At 47.9% G+C, this 11,096-nt stretch overlaps 1 long non-coding RNA gene across 2 annotated transcripts; it reads left to right on the forward strand.

Annotated features, from left to right (window-relative positions):
- The first annotated feature begins 3,471 nt into the window (after positions 1–3,471).
- LOC148454576 (uncharacterized) lies at positions 3,472–10,615 on the forward strand. Of its 2 annotated transcripts, none has more exons than XR_015874799.1 (3): positions 3,472–3,668; positions 3,865–4,168; positions 10,197–10,615. It is a non-coding gene; the product is annotated as an uncharacterized LOC148454576 (long non-coding RNA). The 2 variants fall into 2 exon arrangements; XR_015874798.1 differs by having other exon boundaries at positions 3,865–4,164.
- Positions 10,616–11,096: the final 481 nt, after the last annotated feature.

Consider the following 11,096-nt stretch of genomic DNA (forward strand, 5'->3'; position numbering starts at 1 on the left):
CTCTCATTCGGGAAGTACCGTTCTATAGAACGGTACTAAGTTCGTGGATCGCGTTTTCGTTTTTTTTTTTGCCAAGTCCGGGGATGCCTACTTTGGAACGAAGAGGACAGAACCTCGCATAGGAGATGGTGAGTATGTTTTTTTTCACAGGTCCCCTATACTTTACCGGACAAGTGGACCGATGCTACAGGTTACATAGGTGAGTATGTGTACATGTGTGTGTGTGTGTATGTATGTTTAATAAACTTATACTGTCACGGTGTGTGTGTCCTGTGTTTTTTTTTTTTTTTTTTTTACAGGTGAACTACAGGTACTAGTGGGCCCTTAATGCCCTGCATGCTGGTACTTGTGGTTCTCCAAGTACCAGCACGCGGGGCAGGCTTGCTGGGACTTGCAGTTCTACTTGTAAAGACAATGGCCCTAATTCAGAGCCGTACGCTCTGAGCAGAGCGCACGCTCTGAATGATGGCCGGCCTCCATGAAAATGGAGCGTCCTTCTGGACGCTCGTATAGCTGTGGGTCACCACCCACAGGCTATACGAGCGTGCATTTTGATGGCCGCGATGGTCGAGACCATCGCGACCATCGAAATTGCGAGCCGGAGCCTGCGCTTGAGGTTTTCAACCGCAAGCTCCGGAGTGATTTTGGCTCTATCAGAGCCCAAATCACTCCCACTGACATCACTAGTGATGTCAGTGGGCCGGCTTCTGACGGGAGGCGTTCCCGTGGGAACGCCCCCGTCAGGGAGGCACGCCCCCGGCACGCCTACCAAAGGGGGCGTGCTGTCAATCAACATCGACAGCACGCCCCCTTTGATCAGACACAACGAGCGAAGGACTTTCCTTCGCTCGTCGCGTCTGGCGCATGCGCACGACGGAGCTCCCTCCGTCGTGCGCATGCTCAGTCCATAACATCGACCCACTTGCGAGCGGACAGCCGCTCGCGAGTGGGTCTGAATCAGGCCCAATGTTTGATATTCTTTATTTACACCACACCACACAATCAACCCGCCACCCACCGCCACCAGGGGTGGCGGGGATAGCCCCGGGCTATCAGCCTGGGGTGCCCTGGAGAGGGTGACCCCTTTATTGGGGGGGTCCCCAGCTCTCCAGGGATCCCCGGCCTGGGCTGACTAGCGGTCAGGGCTGATGCTGCGGCTGGGGGGCCCGGTGAAAGGGCTCCCCTGGCTGTGGCATCAGCCCCCCGCTAGAAAAAGTCCAGTGCTGGTTCTGGAACATACAGGGGAACCCTACTAATTTTTTTCCCCTGTATTTCCAGAACCAGGACCGGATCAGAGCCCAGAGCTGGTTGCGCAGAATACGGGGGACCCCTACGTCGTTTGTCCCCCGTATTTTGGCAACCAGCGCTGGTTCTGACTAGCCCGGTGCTGGTTGTGCTTAAGTACAGGGGACCCCTACGTCGTTTGTCCCCTGTATTTAAGCACACCCAGCACTGGGTCACTAATGCCCGGGGCTGGTTGCTCTTTTTTGGGGGGGGGCACGCCATTTTTTTCTTTTTTTAAACAGGTTTTTTTTTTTTGTTTACCACAGCAGCACAGACGGGTCTCACGGACCCGACAGTGCTCTGTGTCAATGACACAGATGCAAGTAGCACGGGTCTCCTGGTCCGTGCGTGCATCTGTGTCATTGAAATACACAGCAGCACAGACGGGTCTCACTGACCCATCTGTGCTCTGTGTCACTGTCAGTCACACAGATGCATGTAGCACGGATCTCACGAGTCCGTGCTACATGCAAATGAGCACCATAATGCTGATTGGCTGAGAGCCGTGACAGACGGCTCTGTCAGCCAATCAGCACTTTGCCCATTAAGGCATTTTTTTTTAAATGGCCGCTCGAGGCAAAACCTCGAGATCCGACAGCAGATCTCGAGGTTTTGCCTCGGGAGAGGGATCCGGGGCAGACAGGGAGATCCGAGCTTGGGCTCGGATCGCCCCGGATCCCCGAAGTTCGGGTGGGTTCGGTTCTCAGGGAACCGAACCCGCTCATCCCTACTTTGAACTCATTGCCATCTCAGCTAACCTTTAGTAAATCTCAGATTTCAGACAATCCTGCAGACATTCCTCCTGTACAGTTCGAATCTACAGTACTTCACCCAGACAGGGACTGTAGCAAAGCTGCCCCTTCTCTTGTTCTATAACAGGTCTGACTTTTTCATACAAGAAATGGAACACACAGAATTAACTTTATAATACTGTAAACAGCTGATGATGCTATCATAAATACATAAAACAAATATTGAAAATACAGTATTTCTTGTTTTGAACTTAGGGTTAAAACAAAAATTAACTTTTTATTTTATTTTCAACCGTAATTGCCTTCTCTATTCATTTCATCCTATCCAGTCCAACCTTTAACCTTGTCACGCCTGGGAACAGCCAATTTCCCTCAGCAGCCTTAGAAATCTGGAAGAGATTACCCTGTTCTCTGTTAATTACATACATAGTGGCTTTGGCTGGATGCTGCTGTATATTCTGAGCAGGGAATCTGCATATTGCACCTGGGAAGGGAGGATTTTCTCTTCTTCAATGAGCTGCAGCAAGTTATTTTTGAATGTAATAAACATTTCAGTGCTGGAACCGACAGCGCCACTTGCTAGTAAAATCTTTATATTGCAATCTTCCAGGAGGCTGAGCCAAACAGTGGGCAGAAGTGTCCATCAGCTGCATTAGTGTCCTTCAATTCAAAATATTATTGTCAGTAAAGGTGACTGAGAAAACCTAAATCTTCCTATTAGTCTATTTGGTCACCCTCCCCTAGCCTGTGGGGGCAGATTAACTTTTGCCAAAGCTGGGTGTGCAGCTTACTCACCCCTGGGCAGCAAATGTCTGTGCTGTGCACGCTGGCTGGAGGTCATGAACCCTTATAGTGATGCCCCCTGGAGTGCCCTTATAATAATGCCCCCTGGAGTGCCCTTATAGTGATGCCCCCTGGCGTGCCCTTATAGTATGCCCCCTGGAGTTCCCTTATAGCGATGCCCCCTGGAGTGCCCTTATAGCAATGCCCCCTGGAATGCCCTTATAGCAATGCCCCCTGGAGTGCCCTTATAGCCGCTGACACACACACACAAAAAAAAAAAAACTTACCTTAAACCCGCTCCTGAGTCCTCCGCCCTCTGGTCCGCCAGGCTGCTCCTCGGAACCATGGGAGAGACGGTCATGACGTCTCTCCCATAGTGCCTGTGGGGAGAGCCGTAAACTGGAGTTCAGAGGAGAACTCCAGTCTCCGGCTACCGCACAGTCTGCATCGTGCCCTGAGCTGAGCAGTCTGTGTTCAGCCTGTGCTGTGATCTGAGCATGTGTAATGCGCTCGCGCATTACACATGCTCCGATCACAGCACAGGCTGAACACAGACTGCTCAGCTCAGGGCACGATGCAGACTGTCTGTCTGTGCTAGGGGGACCAATCCGCCACTGCCCCCGGCGGCCATTTTACATTAGATACAGGGAGCAGCCTGTAACGCTGCGCGATCGGAGCTGAGCCCCGTTTGCGGCAGCCGGGCTTCCGGGGTGCGGGAGGTGCGGCCGCCGGCCCCTAACGGCAGCTAAGGGGCCGGCCCAGCGGCAACCAGCCCGGCTTCCCAATCCGCCCCTGTTCCCGACTGTTGGAACAAAATTCCTGGCTGTGAAAAAACAGCCCAGCAAGGAGGTGATAGCACTGCTCTCACTGGTGTTATCTTCTGCCTGTGATAAGATTTGCATGGGGAAGCCTATTTAACTTTTACCACTGCAATATTTGTTATGTTATGGCCAGAGCAATTATTCAGTGTTTAAAAGTTTTAAATATATATATTTTTATTTTAATAGTTTGTATGTATTTTTAACTTTTTATTTTATTTAATAAGGGGAATGGAAAACATAAATGTGTGCTTACACGTGGAAATCTACAGAGATGGATCCAGTGAACCCGGTATTTCTTGCTTATTTGCTGAAGGAGACTGGAAACTAGCAGAATTGATCCTCGTATACCGCAGTGATAGAGAGCTGTGCTGGGAAGAAGGCGGTCACTGAACCCATGGAGACACTACTGGTGATGGAAGGGGATCTTGCAAACAATTCCTGGCTACCGAGGATTTGCTTTCCTGGATCCCAGGCTGTCTATTGCCCGCAATTCCCGAGAGGAAGCTCCAGAGTCTGCCCACACTGTAGGTAGGGGCTGCGCTACTGCTGCTGCCACATGGAGGTGCAGGGGGAGGGGACACATGGATGTTACCATGTATCGGTTTTGTTCACTTGTTGATATTGCCTTGTGGTATGGCCTTAGCGAGTGCATACCTCCCAACTTTTGTGCACCAAGAAGAGGGACACTTTGCGTGCCGGTCGCGCATGCGCCTGAAAAGGGGGTGTGGCTTCATGGGAAGGGGCAGGACCTCATGAAAATGGAGTGGAGCCTCGCGCCAACCCCCCGTTTACATCACTAAAGGGGGCATGCCCAGCACTCTTAGAGATGCTGGGCAGCCGCCAGGCTGTCCCTACACTGGTGAACAGATGCCGTGCACATGCACATGGCATCTGTTCACCTTCTACACACCCGCTGCTCTGCTAAGCAGAGCAGTGGTATGTGCTCTCCCCAACCTCCCCCCCACCGTGGGACACTGCGGTCTGCAGGCGGGACAATCTCAGAAAAACGGGACTGTCCCGCTGAATGCGGGACAGTTGGGAGGTATGCGAGTGATGTGCATGGAAAATGGACTGGTGCCTACCTGTGCTTGGTACACCTTACCTTTCAATGTGGGCACCATTACTGTGTATTTACATCCCATTATATGCAGTATGTGGGATGGCAGGATGGGATTTCCAGTACAGGCAGGTTGCAACAAATGCTAAGACAACCAAGTCTGGGCAGAAATTATGGGGCCCGGGGCAGGACCCCCCAGTCCCACCCCCCTCCACAACCCCAGACACTTACCTTAGTTACCTCACTTCTTCTGTTCTGGCTGTTCCTCAGTCCATACACACCATGGTTCTTCTCCCATTCAGCAGTGCGGCATGAATTCATAACATCACGCTGAACCGGCTAACAGGAAAATCTTTATTGCACGGGCAGCCATGACGTAGGTAGGAGGCAGAGAGGGAGGGCGGCTGGGTGAGAGGTGACCCACGAGTCACTTCTATTGTGTGGCAGCGGGGGATAGTAGTGGGGGGCGCGCTGCTTGGAGCGGGCGGCAAACTGGTAGGAGCGACTGAGCTGTGAGTAGTACTAGGAGTGGGCAGGCCCCCCGAGTGTCCGGCCGCGGTGTTGGTAGGAGGTGGAGTGGAAGGGCGTAATTGGGCTAGGCAGTCAACTCACTTCTATTGTGCGGCAGCAGTGGGTCCCCCAAGTGTTCAGGCCCGGGTCTCCAGTACCAGCAGTCCCCCCCGATGGCTGCCCTCAGTCTGGGTGTACTCTAATGGATAAGATAGTATATAACATTTTCAATGTTAGTATGTCATATTGTGATATGTCAATGTAAATATATTACAAGGTGCCTGATAAATAATGAAGGTAGATTTTCCACAGGTTCTCAAACTCGGTCCTCAGGACCCCAAACAGTACATGTTTTCCAGGTCTCCTCACAGAATCACAAGTGAAATAATTATCTCCACCTGTGGATATTTTAAAATGTGTCAGTGAGTAATGACTACACCTGTGCACCTACTGGGTGACCTGGAAAATGTGAACTGTGTGGGGTCCTGAGGACTGAGTGTGAGAACCACTGTAATATTCATGTTGTACTCGTAACACCTCTAAATCAATAACGCATACAACGGGTACAGACAGGGATACAGGGGACAGGACAGTGCAGCGGTGGGCTGGGTGACGAGTGGGGTGGTGCTGACAAGAGGGGGAGGGCCAGAGGAGCGAAACTTCCTATCCCAAGTGCATTGGTCTCCCTGAAGGCTTAATTCGGCCCTGATTAGCCACTAATGCACCACCATCCACCTCTGAATCAGGCCCTAAGGGCACCATGATAATGTTTACACAACTGAGTAATTATCAATAATCTGTGCATACGTCTGAGTTGTGCATCAAGTTTAATTTTTGTTGACGCTTGCAGTGGGGATTTATTCGCAAAATGATTCACAGGCAGGGACGTTTTCAGGGCGTGTCTCAGCTTGTGACTGCGATCCCATATGTAGTACATATGGATCAGGCATCTCAGTTCCCACAGCCATTCTGCGTGACCATAGGGTTACCAGAAGGCTGATTATTGACCGATCTGCGACTGATTCTGCATCTTTGTACACAGCCGATTGGATTTGTGAAGCCACCGGTGCCCGTCTCAGTACAAATACAGGCGCATGCGACATTTGCGACTGTATGCACAGTCGCTGCATATAGAATCTCAGTTGTGGTGGCATTTGCGTACATCTCTGAATCAGGCCTGTAGTCTCCTCAATCACTAGAGGCAGGGTTGCCTACCCTCCCGATTTGGGCGAGAGCCTCCCGATTATCGGGTGCAGCTCCCGCCCCCCCGGAAAGGCAGGCAAGCCTCCCGGCGGCCGCCGATCCCCCGACATCCCCCTGCAATTTACACCTAACCCCCGCTGCGGGGGCAGCCAGTGACGCGATTCGCGTTAATTTGGCCACGCCTCACAATGCCTGTATTATTGGCATTGTGTAGCGGGGGCGTGGCCAAAATGACGCGATCGCGTGACCCCGCCCCCGTGACGCCTACAAATGCCAGGCACCCGTCCGGACATGCCCCTTTTTTGGCCACGCCCCCCGCTGCCCTGCCGATCTGGCTGCTCCCTCCCGGAAGGAGCAGCCAGAAAGTCGGCAACTATGCTAGAGGCCACTAGAGAAAAAGGTCAAGAAGGAAATTTGGAAAGTATGTTTTGGTGATCATCATCATCATCATCATCGTTCATTTATAAACTCAGCAGCTCCAGATAGTCAGTACAACAAATCATACATAAAATAGATCATACATAGAGGTCAATACAATTACTGCGGGCCCCCTCGTGTCGCGAGTAAGTGCGGCAATATGCCACACTTATGGTATCTCCCAAGCGGATTTTTGTTCACATGTCCGACGTGAGATCACAACGTGGAGGGGGGCGAGTTGAGGTGCCGTTGCCGGCTAATTGAATTGACCCCATAGAAAGAAAACAATGATATATGAGGATAAAGGTGAACAGAGGGCTGACAGTGCCATGCTTGTGAGAACTTGCAATCTAGAGCTTTTCTTTTCCAAACCAATTTTGTTCCTTCACTTATGAGACTTAGGGCCTGATTCTGAGATGTATATGCAATGCCAATAATTACACAGAGGGAGAGATTGTTTGCCATTGTGAATGCATGTAAGCTGCACTGTGTATGCGCAGCGATTGTTTTACAACTACGCTCGCACAGAGGAGTCAATGGCAAAGTTTAGGTAGTCAGCATTTGGGGGCGGTAACAGGGTGGCTAAGCAGGCGTGTCTGGCCGTTTAAACACCATTTCATGGGCGTGCATAAATTAGCCATTGCGATCTCCTTTGCAGCATGAGTGCTCTCTGCATGTGAGGAGAGCCGCTGTATTTGAGATAGGTCAGACTTGCCGCATATACTGCATGGCTGCACCATTTGCGTTGATGTAACCAATGTCTACTAGAGATGTGTGCCGGACTATTTTTGCTGGATAATTCGTCGTCCGGTTTTGGTTTTTGCCAAAACGCTGTGACTGGTTTTTCTCTTTGGATTTTCCTTTCAAAAATTGACAAGAAAGCTAAAATCACATAATTTGGGCCTTTTTGTGTTCCTAGAGTATTATTAACCTCAAGAACATCAATTTAGCAGTGGGCATCCCTATGCTCGGGTAAACCTTGGAAAACATTGGCATATTTTCTCAACTGCGAACCGTGCAAAATCGCAGCTGTGATTACATTAACGTACATGTAAATCTCTGAATCAGGACCTTTGTTTGTTGTACCTTTGGCCCTAATTTAGAGAGGCAAAAATGTACCATTCACACTTCATACTAAATATAAATATTTGTTTAAACTGATAGATTGAATGGAAATGTTAGACTGTTATTATGTCATATAATTATCCAGTAAACAATGTATTTATTTATTTATGGTTATAGAGGACAATGCCAGTCCAATCTCAGCATAAATGTTAGTTTTGCATAAAATAACCAAATGATTGGAAGAGGTGAATCACAAAACTGACCCCAATAAACACTATTATACTGACCTTCTCTCTTAAAATAACCATTCAAATATTTGAATGTTGTTGTTTTTTTCAGTACTATTGAAGATATGAAGCTGCGTTGACACCAAGTGGTCATTTTGTATAGTACACTAGTTATTTTTTGTGACGTATCTCATGACCACATCAGTGGCATAGCCAGCTTTTAATATGAGGGGGAGTGAGCAAAGAAATACAGGCTCACCAGGCTCAGGTGTTTCCCTGAATATGCTGGAGTTATATAAGAAACTGATAATAAGAAACTGATAAATATATAATGTACACACCTATTTCTCTGTTCTTGTGTTGTGCCCCCACACTGTCAGGATTCAGCCTGGGGTCGGCTGTAACTCACCACGGCGCCGACTTTCCGTGACTAGCCGCACGGTCAGACGCCAGGTGCGGTGGCGGGTGACATGCTGAGTATTATCCCTGGGGACCTGCTGACTTCCACGCAATCCTCCATATTGTAGTTCCCGCGGTAGCGGTCATGGGCGCAGCCATATTGTCTGTCTCACTTGACTGAACCCTACACCAATGGTAGCCTGGTCACCTCTCAGATGACTCTCTCCTCCAATGGATGGCTACCTAAGGGTATAAAGCAGGACTCCAGGAAACAGGAAGTCGCCTGAACAACTTGTCTTCTCCAGTATCTGCTAGCTTCGTATCGCTGTTCCAAGCTCCACGCTGTTGTATCCTTAGAACGCTTTACCAGTCTCTGTGATATTTAACTTCAGTCACTACTGCATACTTGCCAACTCTCCCTCATTGTCAGGGAGACTCCCTAAAATAGTAGCAATCTCCCTGTCATCCTGAAAAGTCTAGCAATCTCCCTGATACCACCTTACCCCCATTATATAGTTGTTATATTAAAAAAAATCTGAGATCTATACATTCAAATAGGATCATTAGTATAATTTCCCTGCATTGGTTCACTACCAATATTCTTTAGTGGTATTCGACATCAGTCACTTCAGTGACATTCAACATCAGCCACTACCAGTTACATTCAGCATCGGTCACTACCGATATTCTTCAACATCGGTCACTATCAATATTCTTCAGTATTACTCAAAATCAGTGTCGAAGCTGGATTAGAGGCTGAGACGGAATCAGCGCAAAAATTAGTGTGTGCGATGCCATCTTGTGAATGGCAGCTAGACTCCATTTTAGAAACAAGAATCTGCAAGACGCCATTTTGCGACCAGCGCCATTTTAAGTTACAACTCACGAGCTAAGTACAGATGGCAATGTTTTTGATAATCTTTTTAGAAGCCATGACAGGCCCATTCTGGGGACAACCTTGCATAGAGAAATACCAAAACAACTAGAAAAACAGCCTCCTGAGAAAAGTAAATAGAATAGACAATACACCAGGAACTGTGAGTGTTTTTGCATGTAAAGAGAGAGACCTCACATGTGGACATGTGTAGCTGTGGCAATTGTAATATGTCCCAGACACTTGAATTTGGCTGAATGAACATTGGTAAGAAATCTGCTCTTTTTCAGGCAGGCTGGCACCAACACAGTTGGGGGTCCCCACCTTGTTTGAGAAGTGAAGCTCACTGCCCAAAACACATTTGCATTGCAGTTTGAAACTGTTAGTAAGGAATGAGATATGTGTGTGTATATATATATATATATATATGTAGATATATATATATATGTTAAATCCATCATAAATAGAATCTCATGCATAAACACCGCACACTACGCACAGTTACGCTGCTAACATGACGCACAGTAGCGAATGCACAATATCCTGCATGCGAACGCTGTTTATTAGCTGAATGCGTGCACATCTGCCCCAAATCAGATAAACCTAACTAGCGTCTTTTCCCATATCCCTAATACTTACATAATGCACACTTACACAAAAGGTTCCATAGCTATAAAGTAATAGATCCAAGTTTTATTCATTTATTACAAATGCTGTGAAATAAAGACTATTTTGGTATCTAAGGTTTAATACGTGATAAGTAAGCCGTGTTTGATATTATACTGATCCGCACTTTATCCACAGCTTTCCGGTATCATCGGTGTGAAGATCGGAACATGCGTCCGCAACTTATGGACTGTAAAGACATAAAGAACCAAAAATGTACTTTGTAAAGCCAACAGTCTAGATTTGCATGAGGTGGGAAAACGAAGGCAACCAGCTGTTGAAGGCTGGACTGTGGCCATTTGAATCAACCTGTTAAGTGCCTTGTAACAAATGCACCGTGAAGGAGAGCCAATGGAATCGCAACCTCTCTTTTGTTCAGCTTATTTCTGGGGGGGTATAAATATGTGTGCTCTGACCCTGGGTTTCTAGTCTATTCTGCTGATTGCTAAATGACGGAGGTCTCTTGCTGATGCCGGAATCTGGTCCCAGAGCGCTTGTGTATGTATGACTGTATCTTGGGTCTGTATAATTTCTTTGCACTAAATTGTACTTAGATCACAGCGTGTATTATCTGTACTTTGGTTGAATAATACTTTGTGCTTTGGAAACACATGTTCAAGGTCTAAAGTCTTTATTTTACTGTATGACTGCGTACACAAATAGCGTCAATTTTAGAGGTTTATAGGCAGGGTTTAGAAGGTATAGGTAGGTGTGTATAGAGGTTGAAATCCAGTATCCTTATCAGTTACTTCAGTGAACTTCAACATCAGTCACTACCAGTGGTATTCAACATCGGTCACTACCGATATTTCTCCAGTGATATTCTACATCGGTCTCTACCAATATACCTCAGTATTACTAACATCAGTGATTACCGATAATCACCATTGATAACCTCCAGCCACTCAGTTGTCTTCTTATCTCTCTGTCAGTTGCTAATTCCTGGGTCCCTGATCAGGGGGCCACGACCTGCTCATTGGGTGCATCTAAAACACATATACCAATTGGAGGGATCATTGGTGAAAACCACCAATGAGT

The sequence above is a fragment of the Taudactylus pleione genome, unplaced genomic scaffold (genome assembly GCF_031769625.1).
Source record: "Taudactylus pleione unplaced genomic scaffold, aTauple2 ptg000977l, whole genome shotgun sequence".
Classification (NCBI taxonomy): domain Eukaryota; kingdom Metazoa; phylum Chordata; class Amphibia; order Anura; family Myobatrachidae; genus Taudactylus; species Taudactylus pleione.